At 39.5% G+C, this 20,128-nt stretch overlaps 1 long non-coding RNA gene and 1 pseudogene across 1 annotated transcript; one reads left to right on the forward strand and one right to left on the reverse strand.

Annotated features, from left to right (window-relative positions):
* Window positions 1-7,082: 7,082 nt before the first annotated feature.
* Window positions 7,083-7,672, reverse strand: LOC143857346 (uncharacterized). The gene is made up of 3 exons (XR_013238628.1): window positions 7,579-7,672; window positions 7,224-7,320; window positions 7,083-7,092 (listed from the first exon to the last, which is right to left on the reverse strand). It is a non-coding gene; the product is annotated as an uncharacterized LOC143857346 (long non-coding RNA).
* A 591-nt stretch (window positions 7,673-8,263) lies between these two features.
* Window positions 8,264-12,031, forward strand: LOC143856941 (short-chain dehydrogenase reductase 3b pseudogene; annotated as a pseudogene).
* The last annotated feature ends 8,097 nt before the right edge of the window (window positions 12,032-20,128 follow it).

The raw sequence follows: 20,128 nt of genomic DNA on the forward strand, positions 1-20,128 counted from the left end.
CAAATAAAAGAACAACTTGTGGACAAGAGAGTGTAAAGTTGTTTTTCCAGACAGGACCCTTCACATGTCCTTAGACCTGAGGGATCTTATTAGTCCGTGGACCCGTTCTAGGGTCTTAGTATGTCCTATAGTGATTCTAGTATAGAGTCACATTCGGATAGAGCTATATCATAGATCAAACCCTCGAGACCAATCGTGATACTCAACATGGAATTCTTCGCCCTAAAATTTAGGGAATAGCATCTATAATTTTGTCAGAGCGGTAGGCCTATTAAATAGCCTGGCTCGGCCATTTGGTAAAAGGTTTATCGGAATGTTTTCTGAAAGATTGAATAGTTTTCAAAGGATTTTACAAATGCATTTGGAGGCCGAACACCGCTTGACTGACATGGTATACCAAGAGTGGGCCAAGGGGGTAAGAGGTGTCCACCCCCGTATGACTCAACTCAGTAGATGTAGTAAAGAAAGGACTTGCAGATACACGATGTGATTAGGGGTAAGACGGTCATCTTAAGGGTTACCTTGCAATTGATCAAACAAATCATCTATCCGTGGAAGAAGATATTTATTCATTGCTGTGACTTTTTTAAGTTCTCTATAATCTATACACAACCTCATACTTCCATCTTACTTTTTAACGAACAAAACTAGGGCTCCCCAAGGTGAAAAACTAGGTCGCACAAAACCCTTTTCTAACAATTCTTCCAACTGAGTCTTCAATTCTTTTATCTCCACCGGTGCCATATGATACGAGGCCTTAAAGATAGGTACCGTTCCAGGAGCTAAATCAACGGTAAACTCAACTTCTCTGTCTGGAGGCAGACCTGGAAGGTCTTCAGGAAAAAGATTTGTGAACTCCCTAACCTGAGCGATATTCTAAATTTTCACACTATTATCATTTAATCATTTACTTCAACCACTGATGCCAAGTAGGCTTCACCGCCTTGTCTAAGAAATCGACAAGCCTCTATTGCAGACAGAGCCATAGGTGCAGATGAAACATCACCTCCCCCAAGATTTCAAAGTTTACTAGCTTCTTATTGCAGTCAAAATTGGCATGGTGGGATGACAGCCAATCCATGCCCAAAATCACGTAAAAATCAGACAGTTCTAATAAATATGGTCTGCCAATAGTTATCAATCTCCAATCCTAACAGGACACATCTTACTAATTTTATCAGCAATAATTTCTCTTGCAATTGGTGTGCTAACACATAAATCAAACTCCAAAGGTGTAGTAGGCAAACCATATAATGTCTCAAACGAAGATGAAATGAAAGAGTGTGTAGCACCAGAATCAAATAATGCATGTATGTATGAAGAGGCGATAGGTAGAGTACTTGATACTACTGTGCCAGCGGTCTAAGCATCTTGGTGAGTGATTGCATAAGCTCGTGCAGGATTGCGAGGCCTGTTGGTCTTTGGTTGACCTTGAGGGTTAACTGAAGAAGCCCTACTCCGAATGGTCTGAGTCTCCACCGTCTGAGCTAGAACTAAAAGTATCCTCTGAACTAACTGGGCATTGTCTGCTAGATGTGGACATTCCACAATTCTGTGGTCTATCTCGTCACATAGGAAAAAAGCCCCAGAATTCCATCTGCAGGTCTCAGTAGGATGATTCTTTCCACAACGTTCACATTTAGGGTCAATTGACTTATTCTGTTCTGACTTATTCTGGTAGTTTCCTTGATACACTTGTTCACCTTAAGGCTCTCTAAATGCGGGTGATTTGGGCACTTGTTGATACGGGGCTGATCCCCCAAATCCTGCCACTCCTCTGAACTCACTTTCTCTACCTCTTTTCTTTTGATTTGCTTGTGCAATTACGCTGGATTTTTGATGAACTGCTTCAAGTTCGTTTGCCCGTTCTACTAAATCAACATACGTTTCAGGGACATTAGAGCTACCTATCCCTTTCTTCAAATACATAGCCAATCCGTATTCAAATTTGTTCCTCTTAGTTTCTTCGTCAGGTACTAAAGAAGGTACATGTCGAGCTAGACTGTAGAAGAATATAGTACTAAAGAAGGTACATGCTGAGCTAGTCTGTCGAACTCAGCTCATATTCTTCTACAGTCATATTACCTTGCACCAAATTGGTAAATTCCTGTTGCATACGATACATAGTGCTATGGGGGAAGAATTTAGCGAGAAACTCAGTACGAAACATCACCCAAGTGAAAGGTCCCTCATGGTGCTCATACTTCCATTCAATCCCTTTCCACCAATGAAGGGCTCTCCCATCTAGCAGTGACCTTATCCTCATTCCTATTGCAGTTCATTGCCTTAAAGGCCTTTTTAGCATTTTCCAACCATGACTCAGCATCATCTTCCGTGGTAGATTCGTCGAAATCTTTGGTGCAAGCCTCATAAAATCTGAAATGCCAAATACATGATCGGGTTGTCCCCCCACTTGTGGTCCCGGTTCTTGTTGTGGTTGCTATGGTTGTTTTCGCCGCTGATTTGCTAATCCAATCATAGCCCTCATAAAATTCCTCATCTCGATATTTTTTGTTCCATGTCATCTTGAGGATGAGAGGCCTCATAATTTAGATTCGGTAGTTGGCCTCCCTCATTCTGATTTCCTTGATCTTGATATCCCTGAATAACTGGCTTTTCTAGAGCTCCATCCCATCACCCCCAACAATGTCATCAAGAGCTCTAGTGAGAATTCCTCAACCTCCACGGCCACCTCGTCCTCCTCGAGTTATCATACTATAAATCCAATAAGACACACAATTAGCATATTGCCAATAAGATAAATTACACCTATATTCTATTTATATCTATATAGTACTACAATGAACCCCTTTGATCCAATATCTATCTCTTAAAATTTCTTACCCATTTGCGAACTCGCGTGCTTCCCAAGTGTCCCCGAGTACACTTGAATTATCATCTGGGCCGTGATCGCGTGATTAACTCATATGTTATCTAGGTGTCCCTGATACACATGAATTCGTCAAACGCTTCCTATGTTGCTCCTTACCAAATTCCAATATCTCACAATCAAAATCCTCCGTTCAATCATTTTACCTAGGACCTAAAGCCTAGGCTATGCTACCACTTTTCTGTCATGGCCCAAACCACACCCTTGGTATAGGACATGACAGTGGCATACACGCACAAGATAAATCTCGCAAGCATAAAAGGCTACAAAGCAATACGAAAAATATACCTAGCATTCCATGACTAAAATTTCAAAGTCTCAACACTCAATACTTAGCATAGTCAAATTATCTCTCAGCTCTCCCACTATCAAAATAAAATAAAACATAAATGTAGTCTTATACAACTTATCCATAATACTCACTTCCTACTGAATCAAAGAAATAAGCTAAATCTCCAAGCTAAACTGGTCCAGAAACTAAGCGCGAATTCCTCGTTCCCCGCACGAGGGTCAAAATCTGAAAAATGTTATAAACCAAAGTCAGCTGAAAAGCTAAGTAAATAATAAAGCAGTACTCTAAGTGTAGGTCTAAGCATTCCATGGCTCAAAGGATCAATCAAAGGAGGTCAAAACCGAATACTGAATATCTCATATGCTGCATAACTGTAAGCCCAAGGGTACAACCCATTGATGTTTTGATGATCAACAAATGGAAATTGATGGTAGATTGCTAATGGCTTCTCTAGAGTTGTGATTTAGATAGGAATTATCAAAGCCAACACTTGAAGCAGAAGAAGAAGGGCACACTTTGGAGACAGTCAAGCATTGGTGGTCTTCCTACAAGCCTTGAAGCTCATTGAAGAATAAAGAAAACCACAAGCACAAGACCAAGATATGAAACTCTCCCAAGTCAAAGAACATCTCATACAAATGCCTAGAAGATGAAGAATCAAGAAGACTCAAGGTTTCTCTACCATTTAGAATGTATTAGAGTCCTCTTGACATTAAGTATTTTGCATGAAGTCATGCTTTCAAAATCTTTTCAATTGTATTTCAACAACCTCAAAAAGGGACTTGAAAACATAGGACAAAAGCCCAAAGACCATGGCCCAAAGCCATAAGGTTTCAACATGTAAAACTAAGTTTTCAAAACAGGACCGGTCGATCGAGGTACCCCGGTCGACCACAGGATGGATGCTAGAATCCCAACATCTACCCAGCAACAGAGGGCTAGTCGGCAGAGGCAATCCTTCGACCGTGGATGGGCTCCTGAAAATTCTGGATCCATCCAGAATGGTCACGATGGTCGACCGCCATAGGCTCGGCCGGCGGTAGATAGGTTTCTGGACAAAAAAATAAAAAAGTCCAGAAAGCCTCGGCGGGCGACCGCGACACCTCGGTCAACGGCGATGGTTTAGAAATTCAAAATAAAAAATTGAGCGCCCAAAGGGGCGGGCGATCTCAACACCTCGGTCGACAACACCCGTCCGACCTCGGTCGACAACACCCGTCTGGCAACATAGCTGTTGGGGCTCGAGCGACTTGCTTTTTCTTGTCCAGTTATTTACAGTTTTTCCCCCAAACGTTAATATTATCTGTTGGGCTATAAATACCATGTCCTTGACCTTCAAAGAACCTTTTGAAAGATCATTTATCAAACCCTAGTGCATTTAATCTTGAAAATCAATAGTACTCTTTCTTCTTTCTCTTGAGCTATATTTTGTGCATTTACATCTTGTCAAGATGGTGGTCACGATGGTTTACCACCATAGGCTCGGCCGACCACGGATAGGTTACTGGATAAAATATAAAAAGTTCAGAAAGCCCTTGGCGGGCGACCACGACGGTTTAGAAATTCAAAATAAAAAATTGAGCGCCCGAAGGGGTGGGCGACCGCTACACCTCTGTCGACCGCACCTTTCTTGCAAAATAGCCGTTGAGGCTCGAGCGACTTGCTTTTTCTTGTCCAGTTATTTACAGTTTTGCTCCCAAACGATAATATTATCTCTTGGGCTATAAATACCCTGTCCTTGACCTTCCGAAGAACCTTTTGAAAGATCATTCATCAAACCCTAGTGGATTTAACCTTGAAAATAAAAAAAGATTCTTTCTTCCTCTTGAGCATTTATTTGTGCATTTACTTCTTTTCAAGAGGCACTCCGTAGGGCTTCGATTTGTAATCAATAGGAGTGACTGACTAGTGAGCTTTTCATTATTTGTATTTGCCTTTAAGAGGCTTGTGAGACTTCCATTTCTTTATTTATTCTTGTACTTGTAAAGAAGAGTCACACCCTTTGACGCGGAGTGCGAAAAGGGTTGACGTCCTTGGAGGCGGTTTTTGCAAAGAGGGTTTGTTCACTTGGAGCGGAATTTATTCTAAAGCCTAGAGATTTGGCATGCAGAAACTCATCATAGTGAAGGAAAATTCCAAGGAAAGACCAAGTACTTGGGTAGTGGAGCAGGTCCGTTTGTGGCCGAACCACTCTAAAAATCATTGTATGGTCTCTTCACTCTTCATCCTCCTTATTGTGGTGATTGGTAATCTCTTTCTTGCTTTACAATATTAATTGAACAAGGGTTAGAATAATCTAGGATTAATTTCACACACCATAGTAATTTAGGTAAAATTTTTAACTACCCAATTCACCCCCCTCTTGGGTTGCCCTTTGGGATTTCAATAACAAATACTGAGTAATAAACATTGTGGAATAGAGCTAATAGTATCAAAACAGTAATCAAAGCCAAAATGGGATCAAAGTATCAGAACAATAATCAATGATAGAATCAAAACAAAGGTCAAAGTCTGAAGGTGTCCAAAGTGCAACTCTACTTCAAGATCATCGGCCTAGTTCAGAAAACGCGTTATTGCTTACACTGACCGTCCAAGGTATTGAAACTAGTTCCTCAAAGTTCAGATACATGTCGACAGGGCGTGTACTACCCCATTGCAAGTATCAGAAGTCCAGTGTATAACCCCCACGGCGGTATAAAAAATAATCCAAGCCTCCACAGAAGTGTCCGGACAACAAATCCAAAGTCCATAACAAATAGTCTCGAAGCTTCAAATAACAAAACAGAGGTTCGTAACAATTATTATCAAAGGGTTCAGAACATAATGGCATCGTAAACAAAGAAGATAAATGCGAAATAGGCATGCTTGGCCCAAGATAGTCTCAAAGATTCAAAGATACAATATAGATACATAGTCTCAATATTAATATCGGTTCAAAGTGTGTTGGGTTTAAGAAGCACCCAAAGTAGTACGTTATTACGTACCTCAATGATGGATGTTTCCTTCTCCAATCTCGTCATATGGTCCAATTCCTAAATCTGAAAAGTGCAATAATATCACATAAGGGTCCTAGGAAGTAACCCAATAACGAACAAATCCAAAATCCAATTTCAAACAAACTCGAAATTCCCAACAGGTTCGGACTCCTGAACCAATCCTTCAGACGCCCGAACACCCTCTTCAGAAGCCAATTCGAATGTCTCTGAAATTTCGAAGGGAAACCCAACTCTTGGGTTTTGGCTTCCCTCATGTTCGGACGCCCAAACCAGATGTCCGAAGAGCCGGGCCCCCGAACACCCTTAATCGGGCGTCTGAAGTGTGGGCTGAGTTTCAACGCGAGAATTTCAGATTTTAACAGATTTCTCCAAAACTTCAGAAATTCATATCTCCATCATACGGATTTCAAATCACGGAAGGTCAGATCCGATGGACTCCTTGCCCAGAGGGGAATCCATCAAATCAGATTCCACGTTCCAAATCACTATAGAGAATTATTGCAACCAAAGTTTTGCTTTTGGGTCAAAACCTTTCGAAACTTCAATTTTATGGCTACAACTATCTGATCTTGGGTTCGTTCGGGATCGGAGAATGATATAAACCACAAGGAATCCGAGATCAGTCAAAGAGTTCTTATTCTAAGTCGTACCGATTGTCAATCACATCCTTTAGCTACTTTAAATACTTGTTTTAGGGTTTCCAAGAACACAAAATCAACCAAGAACAAAGTTCTTACCTCGATTCGCGCTTTCTGATCCCAAAACGCGATCTCTCTCTCCCTGTCCATGAAATTCTTCTCTTGGGGCCGAACAAAATGTTTAGGATTTGTTTTAGCTCCACGATAGATGTATTTATATGCTTTCTTAGGAAGCCCTAATCGAAGGCAATCTCTTAAAGTAAAAAACGCCCCTTACTTAAGGGGGAAACAAATTTTAATAAGAGGGTATTTTCGGGTATTTACACTGAGTAAATCAATAGAAGAGGTATTAAAATTCTAAAAAAGAAATCAAAAACTTAAAATCCATGGAAGCAGATACAAAATACCTTCAGGCGCTATTGTACACAGTTGGAAGATTATGATATAAGAGCTGGCTTCCTCTATCAAAAGTCCACCACTCTTTTGCATTGCCCTACAAAAACCCTGTTCTATTTGTCAAAAAAGCCACTACCAATCGATGAACCTACATAATGGAAACCAAAAATAAGCATAAGAAACAACAAAATTTAGAAAATTAAAGTAGAGAAAGAGGATCGTGAAAGACAGTTGTGTTTTTGGGAAATTTTTTGGGTTATTTCTATTTTCTCCGGTAAGGCGTACGGCCGGCGTGCGAGATACAGTGAAGACTGTTGATACAAATATTTTTGGGAGATTTGGGGGAGGAAAAAGGAAACGAATCACCTATATTATATAGAGGAGCAAATTTTAGGGATTTTGAATATGGCGAAAGAGAGGTAGGGGGTTTACGGAAATTTTATTAAGAGGCAAATCGGGAAACAAAACAGAAATGGCTTTGCTAATATACAGGATAAAGAGGGAGGAAAACGGTAAAAAAAAAAATCAAAACGGAGTACGAAGGGAGTGCCACGTGGCGCACTCCCAGTGTGCAGCTCGGAGACGTCGAACAAAAATTCGTCTATTTGCATCAACCTTTCAAGGGGCTCATTCAAGACTTGCTCGAACTACTACTCAACAGAAAATGAGAGCTTGGGTTTCCAGTTATCGGGATAGATGCAGGATTCTGTTTTACTTATTTCACTTATATATTACTAGATGCATGCACTGGTTCATTAGGGTGAACTTTCTTTCCTTTTTGCAAAGTTAAAATGGCACAGTTTTTTTTTTTTTACGGGTGATGATATTTTCACCCCCGCATTACGCCTTCGGCCCCTTTAACATGATTTGACGTCAAAAATAGTTAGAGTTGCCCACTTTTCACGTCAAATAATGTTATCAGGGGTGCGCATGCCTAATGTAGGGGGAGTGAAAATATCATCTCCCTTTTCATTCGAAACAGATAATCTATTAGCAGCTCTTTAAAAAAGGGAAATGATTTCAGCACAACTATGGTTTGATACATGCACTCATGTATCTTGTCTATTTGCATTTAATTGTCAGGTAAGTACTTTCTGTGAGACAGTAAAAACCCTTTTACAACTCTTTAAATATAAAAGACAAGAAACTTGAGCGTCTTGTATCAAAAGATGTGTCTTTAAATAGTTTTTCTTCCTTTGTTACATTTTTCCTCAGAAAAACAAATAGTAATGCACGGCATGAACCCACCTCAACATGTACGGTGGTGATCTAGTCTGTGAATATTGTCAACCGTCAGATTGAAAGCAGGCTTAGCATTATTATATATTGCTATCAAACAAAATAGTATCTTTCTGCCGAATGAGAATCCAATCATAGATTATTTGGTGGTTGAGATGTCGCAAATCTCAGTCTATTTATTGCATCTTAACCAATGAATTCACACAATCTCTCTCTCTCTCTCTCTCTCTCTCTCTGGCGCGCGCTAAAGAAGGGAGATAATGTCGGGAGCCATTTGCAAGAGGTAAAGAAACACAGTTTGAAATTATATGCATGTAATCTTATACAAATGGTTAAGTTTTGAAGTTAAATATGAATATGATCAAATAGAGGTAATACAAGTTTAAGAAATGATATTTTTAGGGAGATGATCCACGTGGTAGCATAATATGCCCCCCATTTTAACGCAAATTGTGGGCAGATTTTAACGCTTTTTGATGTCAAATCACATTAAGAGGAGGGCGCATTATCCTACAGGGTTGGCGAAAAAATCATCACCCTATTTTTAATGATTTTCATAGAGGCCACACTTGAAATAAAACTAAATTCAAATAATGGTTTAGGGCCTATTGGGTACCACCAAAATTACGTGTGCAACTTGGGCCGGGCTCAAGCCAAACCCAATGGGACGCTCAACGTGATTTTGGCTCGTTAGGTTGGCATTTCCTTGGGTTGGGCTGGGCTGGGAAAAGCCAACCTGATTTAATTTTGGGTTTGGTTAGAGTTGAGGCCTTGGCAACCCAAACCCGAACTCAGTCCCTTTATTTTATTGTGATTTTCCTAGGGTCATATTTTTTCTTGAATTTTTTTGTTTCGCCCTAGGTGAGCATGAATCCAACCTGACTCAACCCGACCCAAATTGGAAAAAAAAAGGTTAGATGGGTTGGGCTAGGGTGTAGAGATTTAGAGGGGGGCTGGGTTAGGGTTGACCCTTCTCAACCCGAGGCCGGGGTTGTGTCGGGTTAGGGTTGAGGGAATGTAGGGTTGGGCTAGGGTTGGCCTCAACTTGATCAGTCCCGACCCGAGTTGCACCCTAACCAAAATCGATTTTTTTTTTTCAAATGGAAAATGATATTTCCACCCCTCCTTCCAGCATTTCCGCCCCTCTTGTATCTTTCATAAAAATGTCTTCGTTTTCACCTATTTTGTTTCTTTTCTTCATTTTCAGGAAAAGAAAAAATAAGACTGTGTTGAATTTGAAAGAAAAGTTATTGGAAATGAAATAAATAATTAAATTAAAACTCACCTTGAGGAGTAGAACACAACGTTACCGTAAAAGGTGTGATCCTCCTTTTATAATTTAGGCCTAAAATCCGTCTTTTTTTCGGTGTTTGTTCTTATGAAGATAAAGTAGTAAGTAGGATAAGATGAGAAATTATATGGTGCCACCCTTGATTTTTTATCCAACAGAAAGTAAAAAAAGTGGGACTTTTGTTGGATAAAAATTGGGTGGGGGCGGGGGGGGGGGGGGGGGGGGGTACGTGTTTCTCTCCCACCTTTACATGGTCGGCCACAATATAAAATCTCGGAGAAGATAACAAGTTGAGATAATATAAAATAGCCAATAAAAAAGAAGAGATTTTAAAGGTCACATGACCAACAGAGGGAGTGCAAGAGCTGAGAAATAAGGTTAAAATATCATTTCCATTTGCAAATATGATTATTTTAAGTTATTTTTAGTTGCAAATTGAAGAGAAGGTTACCATGGAGGAGACTTTCATACCTGAGAAATAACCTGTCTTGCCACCCTACTATTACAAACCATTAACCAACCTTGGTGAAATCCCTGCACTTCTTTTACAAACGACATTGCTTTTACAATTGCTTGCTAGATCCTTGTCTCTTATCGTAATATTAGAAGGGAAACGTTATCAGCACTACTGTATTTTGATAAGGGCACTCCTCACTTAATTAAAAGTACAGTATGGCCCACACTATAGTATGATCCAAACCGTACATTAGATGGGACATAGCCTAAATAGGTTGTACCCCAAAAATTATTTCTATAGGTTGATTCTAACCCTCCAATCTATAGAGGGTTAGGATCAACCCTCAAACATTCAGAGGGTTAGGATCAGCCTATGGAAATGATTTTTGGGGCACAACCTATTTAGGCTGTGGTCCATCTAATGGACGGTTTCGATCATCCTATGGTGTGGGCCATACCATACTTTTAATAAAGTGAGGAGTGCCCTCATCAAAATACAGTAGTGCTGATAACATTTCCCTATTAGAATTATGGCATACATTTTTTTTTCAGGTTGGAGGGCAAGGTGGCAATTGTCACTGGCGGCACAAGCGGCATCGGTGAGACATCCGCACGACTCTTTGCTGACCACGGTGCACTTGTCGTGGTAATTGCAGACATCCAAGTGCAACAAGATGAGCGGGTTGCTGCATCCATCGGCCAGGACCGCTGCACCTTCTTGCACTGTGACGTCACCGATGAGAATCAGGTCAAGTCCATTGTGGACTTGACGGTCCAAAAATACGGCCACCTAGACATAATGTTCAGCAATGCAGGTGTAGTACAAATGATTAAATAACACCAACTCTAACAACTTAAGCTTGGTACGCAAAAACGAGGGGTCACAAGTGAGGGGGAGTGATAAAGTATAAGGCCATGCATGTTTGACAGCCAAGAATTTTTTTCATGATACATTAGTGTCTCCAAGTGATGAGAGAAAGGTAGGGTGGGTGGAGAAGGAGACCGAGAGATTTGAGAGGGCACGATTGAGATGAAGGTGAGAAGTGGATAAAAATCAAGAAAAAGTGGATCATATTTTGAGTAGAGTTTTTTGTTTTCTGATTTGTAGTTACTTCTGACCACATGCAGACACTAGTTTTCTCATTTTTGTTTCCTGATTTTTAGCCACTTCACCCTGCCCTGCGCCTCTCCCACCACTTGAAGACATCAGTATATCATGAAAAAAAAATTAATCGTAGTGAAACATGCCCTAAATGATTAAATAACTCCAACTCTAACAGCTTTTCTCCAACTCTAACAGCTTAAGCCTTTGATGTAATCGGTTGTTTGACATTAGGTGTGCTTAACCGCAACCAAAGCATCCTTGACTTGGACCTCCACACCCTGGACTGCCTCTTCGCTATCAACGTACGGGGCATGGCCGCGTGTGTAAAGCATGCGGGGAGAGTTATGGTGGATGGGGGCGTGAAGGGGAGCATAGTGTGCACGGCGAGTGTGGCAGCTAGTGTTGGGGGTGAGACCCAGGTCGACCACATCATGTCAAAGCATGCGGTGTTGGGGTTGGTCCGATCAGCTTGTCTGGGGCTTGGGAAGTATGGGATAAGGGTGAATTGTGTGTCGCCTTTCGCGGTTGCGACGCCGATGATGTGCAGTTTGCTCGAGGTCGAGGCGGAGGAGGTGGAGAATGCTTACTCTAATCTCACCAGCTTGAAGGGGAAGGTTTTGAAGGCTTCCAATGTCGCTGATGCAGTATTGTTTTTGGCTTCTGATGACGCTGCGTTTGTGAGTGGACATAACTTGGTGGTGGATGGTGGGTTTCGTAATCGTAGTTGAATGTATTTTCAGTTTGTAAGCTGATAATTTGGCTTAACATTCCATGGAGTGTGGTCGGTGATCAGAGGCGTCTGGCCGAAATAAAGTTAGAGGCACCCTAAAGTTGCCATTTGTGTGGTACAATGGCACACAATACTCACCAGAAAAAAAATGCTAAGAAAATGCGGGTGTTGGGAAGCCTTACAGTTGTTTTGTGGGCCAAAGTGATTTGATCGAATCTAATGGTCAGATCGGCCACCACAAGTCAGGCCGATTGCCTTGCCGTTGATAACACTTCGATTGGATGACCATGGCCCGTAGATTTATCAAGCTTTGCATTAGTAACTTTTATTTTCGTCCTGTCATCCTGTTTGCATTAATACCCTGATCTTTTGGTCAGACACTCATCTCTCCTTGTCTTTGGATGGGAACAGATTTGGTGTGACTTATCTCTAGACAATCCTAAACTTAGTTTCTTCTACCCTAGTTTCATCTCATCATGTTATTTCATTTTCTTTTCTTCATCCTGGAGAAATATTACAACTGACGACAAATTTTCATGGTTTCCTCCAGAGTAGCTGCACCTAATTTTCACTTATTTTCACTTATTGAAGCCTCTCTAATGGGATTGACAAAAAAGGGGAAAACAACGAACGTCACCTGAAGATGATCTCCATTAACTTCGTTGTGTCTTCTTCTAATACTTTGACATGGTTTGAACCAGATTCATGCAGTTCTATGGCCTTGGATTCTCATAATAATCACAAGGAAGCTGGCTACTTTGTTCTATTAGCACCTATATTCAATGCATTTAAAAAAAATATCCATGAAATTGATTGAGCTCCTTGTGCTTGAACTTGGTAGCAAACATCTTTTCACAAGAAAGTAGAAGCAACCCGGTTTCTTCATTTCTTCATTTTTTTCCTCTTTCTTCTCTTCGTTTCTTTTCGTAAATGTAAATAAGGATTGGTGCGGAAAAGAAAAGAGGGTGGCCCCTCTTCTTCACATATCAAAGGGGTGTGGCTCTGTATGAGGCCCCTACTGCGGACCATAGTCTCCTGATCATCCTGAATAAGAATCTCCTCGAGCTCAATTGTGACAGTCTCTGCAAGTCCGGGTTTGAGCCCCGTCAATCCAAAACTAGGATCCAATAAATCCATGAAATCATCTCTCCATTTTTTCCGGCTGTAACTCGGGTTGGGTTCGGGTTGAGAAAAAAGGTATGCAGGTTGAGTTGGGTTAGCCTCTTCGGGTTGAGACTCTGGTCGGGTCAGATTGGGGTTGGAGAAATGGCCCCTCGGGTTCGATTCAGGTTGGCCTCAACGTGACCCAACCCGACCTGACTTGCACCCCTATTCATGACCGGCAGTAATTGTTGTTTAGAAAATTTATTTTAAAAAATATCTTGTTTTTTTCAAAATGGTTTGTACCGACAGTCATGACCATCAATGATGTAGTCGTGTACAACGGAAGTGCGAAAATAAATCACAAGGATAAGAAATCGTAGTCTTAAGATAGCAAAATAGAGCGAAAAAGAAGAAAACTCAAAGAACGGACTTTTCTCTTCAAATTCATTAATTTCATAATCAAATAAGAAGTCCCATTACATGTCTCATCCACCCCCTTTTTTAGATTAGGAGGGATTTTAAAATAGGAATCTCACACAAGCAAAAAGAAACATCTGAAATTGGCACCATCATATTAAAGGCAACCTAAATGAAAAAAAGTAAACTTAATCCTAAATGACTTTAATTAGCTATGCATGGAATGAAGATATTCTTTATTTGGCCTTGCATGGAAATAGAAATAAATCTGTCATAATTGGTATGAAAGAAAATGAAAATAAATCTATCTAATTGGCATGTAGAAAAATGAAAACAAATCAGCCCTATGATTTGGGCTGCATTAGCCTCCCCGGGTTGGAGAAAATCCGCCCTCGGATTTTAACCTTCTAAAGAGCACATGTTTTCGGTGGTCCTCGCCGCCATAATTCTTCCATGGTTTAAAAATACTAGTCCTCGAATTTTGAAGAAACGAAGAAAGATCATTAACTGAAATTGACCCAACCACATATAATTCCTAAGATAAAAATATATTCTTTCTTGATCTTCAATGACCTTGGAGTCATGAGTAACCACCGTAGACTTTAATATAGCATATAGTAAAAATGGGTCAAGATAAACTGATAAAGAAATCGACATAATATTTTTCCATTCTCCCATCTTTTCAATCTCTATTAATCTTCTTAATTTGCTCACTCTTCTGATCTCTTTTGGTCCTTCATTCATTATTTTATAGCCCTCATCAACCATCACTTCAAGTGATTTATTGATCATTTGGTCTTCCCCAAAAGGCAAAAACTCATTGTCTGAACTTTTAGGAGGGATTAAATATCCTTCATTCAAATATTCGTCGTAGATTGGTGGTGACTCCCATGTAAACTTAGGATCATGGAGTTGAGTTCAATCTATATTCCATGATTATAACAAATTAATAAAAGGATCTACCATGCAAAGTACTAGGATACAAAAGAAAGATTGTGAAGCTTACCTCGATCTCCCATGGTGGTGGATCGAACGGGATGATCTTCTACTGCCTCTCTCATTCGCGTGATCTCTTTTGGGGGAGATCTCCTTATGACAGGTTAGACGGTTGCAGAGACCAACCCCTTTACTTATAGATAAAGATCTCCTAGAGTCACTTCCACAATAGAACTCTACTTGACTTAATCTATTTAATCAACGGATACAATTGAATCTAGGGCTACACTAATCATCCATGTCTCAATAGGGATGAGATGCACTGATTACCCTTATACCCTTCACTGATCACTGTAGAAACTGGTAACTCCTGTAATTTCACATAATCCCATTCTTCAATCTAGGCCGTAGATCTTAGATCAATGATTGCCCACATAAGATCTTACATTCTCCCACTTGGGAAAGCATTGAATATAAGACTAACCTTAATATGTATCTAGATTGGAAAACTTTTTGGCCAAATAATATTAATGTGATAACATCTCACTAACAAGATCCTGTCTAACAAAATTCCAATAACGAACCATAGAGGTCAATACTCCATTAAACGGTGTACGACCAAGTATGATCACAATTATCAGAAATCTCGTTCACAAATGATCGCCGACAAACATGGAACGTGTAGTATGAAAATAACATACCTTTATGTGATCCTTTTACGCTAAATCCAATTTTGGTCAATCTTTATGCTTCTCTCTTGAAGCCCTCATGTGACTAATAACTGCCATACTTAAGTGTAAAACTTAAGGCTCTTTTGCTTCTTACTTGAAGCCCTTATGTGACTATTACCGTCATGCTTAAGAATAAAACATCAGGCTTTAATGCTTCTGACATGAAGCTCTTGTGTGACTATTACTGTCATGCTTAAGTATGAAACTTAAGCCTTCCATTCAGGATTATTTCCACACTTACCCAATGATAACATATATTCCTAAACTGAAATCAGAAATTTATTTTTATTAAATCATACCGGCTACACTCTAAGTAACTTGAAGAGCTATCTACATACCAGGCAATGAGATCAAGCCTACACGTAGTTCTTGTTATTCTTTACAATATGACGAAATCAAAATGTGCTCCCACTAACAAAGTACATAAAAGGATAATCAACTGAAAACGGTGTTTGTACTTCAATAAAATTATTTACTACAAATTTTATTAGCTCTAAGCAAACTATCTCCATTTCGTACTTTGATAGCGACTCCACTCTTAATTTGAATTATCTCGCTTGTGAACATTTGCTGCATTTTTCTTCTTTTCTAGCCAAGTTAGATACTTCCGACTCTCCATCTTCTTATGTCCCTTCTTCCTGCAATGGAAACATTTACTAACATAGCTCTTCTCAGTCTTGGGATCATGTGGCGACTTTGACGTCTTCGACTGGAAAGCGACTTTGATGTCTTCGACTGGAAATGTTTCTTAAAGTTTGATTTCTCACTTTGAAAAGAAAACTCTTTGGCTTTCTCATGTTGTACTAAGTGAGAACTCTCAATTCTTTCTTTCTTCAAACGATCTTCCTCCTGAACACACATGGAGATATGCTCATTCAGCTTCCAGTTTTCCCTTAATGCATTATAAGTGGTCTTTAGCTGTCCAAATTTCTACGGAAGTGAATGCAAGGCTAGGTGTACTATAAATGAATCGGATATGTCCACTCCCAGAGACCTAAGCTTAGATCCCACGTCTATCAATTGTAAGATGTACTCGCGCACACTTCCATTTCCATCATATCTCATGTTAATCAGTTTATCCATTAAAGTTCCAGTCTTTGCTTTGTTAGATTCAACGAATTTCTACCCCACAACATCCAAGAAATCCTTGGCATTATCACACTTAGGAATCCCACCCCTGATTGCCTCGGACATAGACCTTTGCATGATTAGAAGACACATTCGATTGGCCTTCACCCATCTTTCATTCTTGGCCTTCGTTTCACGAGAGCAATATTGAATTGGTTTTGGAGGCTCATCCTCTCTAAGTGCCAAGTCAAAATCCATGATCCCTAGAAGAATCTCTAGGTCTTGCTTCCATCTCTTGGAATTTGTCCCGGTCAGAGTCTCTATCGATGGTAGATGATTGGGTATGGATGAAGCGTTGATTACTGTGAAATTCAAATTAGAAATATGTTATTCACATATTTATCCTGATTCTTTTAAGAATCCACTAGAAGTCCTACCTGCATCCATGTAATCTTTTCTTTGGGATAAGATCACAACGTGCAACGGTCCTGTCCAGAATTTTACAACAATTTCTTTAATTAAGTCACTGGAAGTCCTTCCTGCATCAAAGTAATCTTTCCTTTGGGATAAGATTTCAACGTGCAACGATCCTGTCTAGAACTACATCACAATGCCAAACGTTGGAAATCATAGCAACTTTCAAAAATGTCAACACCTTTGGGCTGAGGAGATCTTCTAGGCCGTTAGGCTTTCTTCGGTTGCATGTACAGTCTTGAATTGAGCCAATTAAGTAGGGCTTTCCTTTGGGCCAACCACTACCCGCTATAATTCAAAACGCAATTTCCTAACACGATTTGGAAAGTTCTTTAGTCTTCGTGAATGGACCACCTTGGTGGTTAACCACCCACTCCAACTCTTTCCAGATCATGTGAATAGGATAAGCATTATAATATTTAAAGGTTTTCTCACTTTACCAATGACAATATTTCATCTACAGTGAAATTGTTCCCTTAAATTTCTCTAGTCAACATTCACATGCTAAAGTTATCATTAGAAGGTTCATACCCTTAAATCCCCAAATTACCCTTAGATTAATCATAATAATTGTTAAACTGCATTTGGGCAATCATAATAATTATTAGATTTATCTAGAGCACTGAGTGTCGGTCTCAAATTAAAACATATACATGTGTAAACAAATAATGGGCGTCAATAACCTTAGTACACAAACATGCATGTGTGACAATATCAAAAACTATATATGTGCGTGTAAGACAAACTGCCAATCATTATCAGTGTACACATATGATAAAAAAACCAGAGAGTGCTGAAATAGTCAAGAGGGGGGGTGAATTGATTTTAAGAACAATTTATACCTTTTTAAATTTAAGTATTGAACCTAATTTGATTTTTCTTCTCTTGATTAGAATTTGGTTAGTTCAAATAAGATCAAACAAAATGAAATGCGAAACCAAAATAAAAAAGGAAAGTGCAAGACAAAGAAGGAACACACCGATATATAGTGGTTCGGGCAAAGCCCTACTCCACTCTTCTTAAGATCATCCTTAAGGATTTCCACTATGCGAGACCTCCACGATGCCCGGCTCCGAGGCAATTACACTTCCAAGGGGTATTAAATGAGGATGCCCTTGACACCTTTACACCGACTCTCCTTCTTCGCCGAGTTCTAAGCGATACTCCCTAGGGTATTAAGATAGGATGCCCTAGCCACCTTTACAAGAATAGAAGATGAATTGCTTGGCTTCTTTTGAAAGCTTGATGCACGATGTAGTCTCCTTGAATGCTTCTCCACAATATGATGCAAATGAAAGCCCTAAATCCAAACTCAAAAGATTTGCAAGTGCAAGGCAAGTTTGGGGAGAAAAACAAATTCTTAAGCTAAAATGAGTTGCAAGTTGTTTGCATGCTTAAGGAGGTTTTTCCAAATATTCAAGAGAGGAAAATAATCCTCTTGAATGTGTTTTTATAGCCTCTTGACAAAATATGACTGTTTGGGGGTTAAAAGATTAAAAATTAATTTTTAATTCAAAAACAAACGGCTCTATTTTGAGCTGTCGCGACGTTCTCGGAGCTCCGAGAAATTCTCGGAGTTCCGAGACAAATTCTCGGAGTTCCGAGACAAATTCTCGGAGTTTCGAGAGAACGGCCAGAAGAAGAAAAATTCTACTGGACCATTTCTAGGAGTTCCGAGAAAATGGCCAGAAGTTGGAAAATACTACTGGACCATTTCTCGGAGTTCCGAGAAGCCTAAAATAAGCAGATTTTTGTGTTTTATTGCTTATTTGATTTTGGGCTTTTTGAACTCAATTCCTATGATAATTTGGAATGTTTATGAGGGTCCTTACATGTTGGTCCACCACATAACCATTCACTTAACCATTTTAGTTCTTAAGTGGTTTTAGAAACTATTTTGAAAACCTTGCATTGACTTAGAAATCTAAAGAGAAAAGATGTACAAAATAAATCTAGGTAACCTTCAACTTCTCTTTAGCCTTGGTCTTCAATTGGTCTTCCATTTTGTGTATGCTTGCTTGAGAGATAATGTGAGCTCCACTTAGCTCCTTTGACTCTTGTGTGGTACATCTTCAAGCATGACCATGTGGTGTGTTGGTTCCTTCAGTGATCAACCTATCTCAACACGACACTTCAAGATAAATTAATTAGTATTCAAGAACATAATCAATTATGTTTAGAATCATCAAAACAAGATAGGAGAGTAGACCCTTGGGCTTACATTCTCCCCCTTTTTGATGATGACAAACAAAATTGATTATGAGGTGTGTGTGGAGTGACATGATAGGCAAGTGAATGCAGGAACTCCCCCTCAATATATGCACAATGATAAACGATAACAATTAAAAGCATATAGTGCATATAGGCAAGTGAATAGATAATCAATTTCATACTTCTCCCCCTTTTGTCATCGACAGAAAGGGCGAACTAAAATGTATAACAATTAGGAGTGAATGAAGATTGAGTTAGCTACTCCCCCTAAATCAATGCTTATGGTATAAAATATGTAGCCAAGTAATGCGCATATACCTGTTCATGATCGAGATGTTGACATATTTTCAAATTGTTAGGTATTTTAATTAAGGTGAAGGTACCTCTACATCTTAGAGAACTAAGAAGGCTAAGAGTACCAATTGATTATATACTATATAGATATTTTTAAGATTAATGTTTGACATCTCATTCATGCAAATACTACCAAATAAGGATAATATATATATACTATATAGATAAGCTGGTGAAAGGCACAAAGAATTTATTTGGCAATTTCTTTTACTTAATCCGCACTCCAAATGTTCAAGGCACTTCGGATATAACATATTCTATCATCACTAAGGGATTTTGTAAAGATATCAGCCAATTGTTCCTCAGTGTTGATATATTTTAGGCAAATATCCCCTTTTTGTGAGTGATCTCTAATGAAGTGGTGCCTAATTTCAATATGTTTGGTTCTAGAGTGTTGTGTGGGGTTCCTTGTCAAGTTTATAGCACTAGTATTGTCACATTGGATGAGAATATTTTTCATTTTAATTCCATAGTCCATCAATGTATTTTTCATCCATAGGACTTGTGCACAGCAAGCTCCAGCTGCCACATATTCTGCTTCTGTTGTGGATAGAGTTACTGAATTTTATTTTTTGCTAAACCATGAAACAAGTGATTTGCCTAAGAATTGACAAGTCCCACTAGTGCTTTTCCTATCCACTCTACATTCAGCAAAGTCTGCATCTGAATATCCAATGAGAGTGAAGGCAGTAGATCTTTCATACCATAATCCCAGACTTTGGGTTCCTCTTAAGTACTTGAAGATCTTCTTGACTGCAGATAGGTGAGACTCCTTTGGATCCGATTGAAATCGAGCACAG

The sequence above is a fragment of the Tasmannia lanceolata genome, unplaced genomic scaffold, assembly GCF_043159265.1.
Source record: "Tasmannia lanceolata isolate RefF3 unplaced genomic scaffold, GAP_Taslan_0.1 ptg000024l, whole genome shotgun sequence".
Taxonomy (NCBI): Eukaryota; Viridiplantae; Streptophyta; class Magnoliopsida; order Canellales; family Winteraceae; genus Tasmannia; species Tasmannia lanceolata.